We start from the raw sequence: 2,108 nt of genomic DNA on the forward strand, positions 1-2,108 counted from the left end.
GCAACCCGCCTGCGTCAGAAAGGCTACCATGTAATACAAGCTGAAGGAGATGCAGATGTGGATATAGTAAAAGCAGCTGTTACAATGTCATCCTACAAGTCAACAACCCTTATTGGAGAAAACACAAATTTGCTGGTCCTGTTACTTTATTACGGAACAAAGGAGTGTAAGGACCTCTACTTTCGGTCCGACAAAGACAAAGAGAATCCATACGCTTATAACATCAAGGTTCTGAAACAAATACTAGGTGATGATATGTGCCGTGATCTGTTGTTTGCCCATGCATTCTCTGGTTGTGATACAACTTCAAGAATCTATGGGATTGGCAAAAAGTCTGTCTTTCAGAAAGTTACTAAGTGTGACCCTGTCCTGCGTGCTAGTTCCAAAATATTTTGTGCACCAAAGGAAGATCAGCTTACAATAGAAGCAACTGGATGCAAAGTTATGGTATCATTGTTTAATGGGACCCAAACTCAGTCTCTCATATCCTTACGTTACAATTTCCTTTGCAAGAAAGTGGTCACAGCAAAGACTTTTGTAAAACCTGAAAAACTGCCTCCAACAACCTCGGCCACAACATTTCACTCTCGGCGAACATATTTGCACATCCTGCAGTGGATGGGCACAGACGGTATGGATCCTGGTGAATGGGACTGGGATATACAAGGCGACAAACTAGTACCAAAAATGATGGACAATAAACCAGCACCTGACACACTACTCAAAATAATCCGATGCAACTGCTCTGCAGGATGTAGCACACCCAAATATAGTTGCAGAAAACATGGGCTGGAATGCCCTGCAGCTTGTGGACATTGCAAACTTTCCAACTGTGACAATATATCACATTATACATTTTCAGAAGACGATGACGAAATTGAATACTGTATTGACAGTAAAACAGCACTGTAATAAATATCCGTCGCTTCTACAAACAAGTGAGCCTACTGGTAACAACTTTTTGTTTTACCGTTCGTTAATTTAATTCATATTGCTTTATTATTCATAGTTCTCTGTTCCACTTGATGACTTTATTTATGAGATTGTGACTCTGTGGAGATATGATTGTTAATATCCTGGAGGGCTATTCTCAGATGTGTATAAATTCCCGCAAAGTAAAGGAAAGTGCACCATTACGGTCTAGTTACCATTCATATCTATCAGCTTTATTTGTTTTTTCCCATTTTGTTCTCTGCTATGAATATTGACATTATTCACTATTTATAATATCCAAATCATGGCTCCGCAAGAGTGCTTAATAGCTGTTGTAAGTATTGACTCCATTTTGAACTCTATATTTTATTAAAACACTGCTTGGAATCTTTTTCAATAAATGGCACCGGTATATTCTATGACCAAGAAAACATAGCCACTGAAAATATCACTGTAGAATCACTAGTTTATGATTTATAGTTATACAGAAAAATATATAACGGCCATTTTGGATGCCATTTTGAATTTGTTCATTATCGACTTTTAACAGGTTTCTTGGCCCATAAACATCGATTTAGAGACAAAAATTGCGACTCCAAGAGAAAATTTCCAGATTTTGTAGCTGTTTTTAAGGTATTGGCACCATTTTGGCGGCCATCTTGGAAAAACCATTTTCCGGTGCTCAGATTTTTGCCAACTTTTTAGAGAGAAGAGAAGAAAAGGGAACCTCTTGATTGATTTTAAAAGTACTGTACATGCAAATAGACCAGTGACTATTTTAAGTTCATCTAATTTGAGTCTCATGCAATGGCGTATCTAGGGAGTGCGCGGCGGGTGGTAAAGGGGGGGGGGGGGGCGCACCCCCACCCAAAATTACGGTCGAGTAGTTAAAAACAGTGGCGGATTCAGCGGGTACAGACGGTGCGATCGCACTCCCTTAAATTGTATTAAGAAAAATAATTGTTGTATTATATTGTTGATATGAATTATTGTTAGGTTTTAAGGTATGAGAGTGAAATTTCCAGTCATCCTGAGGTCCATATTCGAAAAAAATGTTCAGGACTATCACGCCCCCCCCCCCCACCAAATCCTGAGATGTGTATAAGAGACAGCTATATGGCCAGGCCACCATAGTATTTGACGGATACAATGGAGGGCCAAGTGCGGATCAGATT

This window comes from Anneissia japonica, unplaced genomic scaffold (assembly GCF_011630105.1).
Source record: "Anneissia japonica isolate Jap-2015-1 unplaced genomic scaffold, ASM1163010v1 scaffold288255_len135373_cov187, whole genome shotgun sequence".
In the NCBI taxonomy this organism is placed as follows: domain Eukaryota; kingdom Metazoa; phylum Echinodermata; class Crinoidea; order Comatulida; family Comatulidae; genus Anneissia; species Anneissia japonica.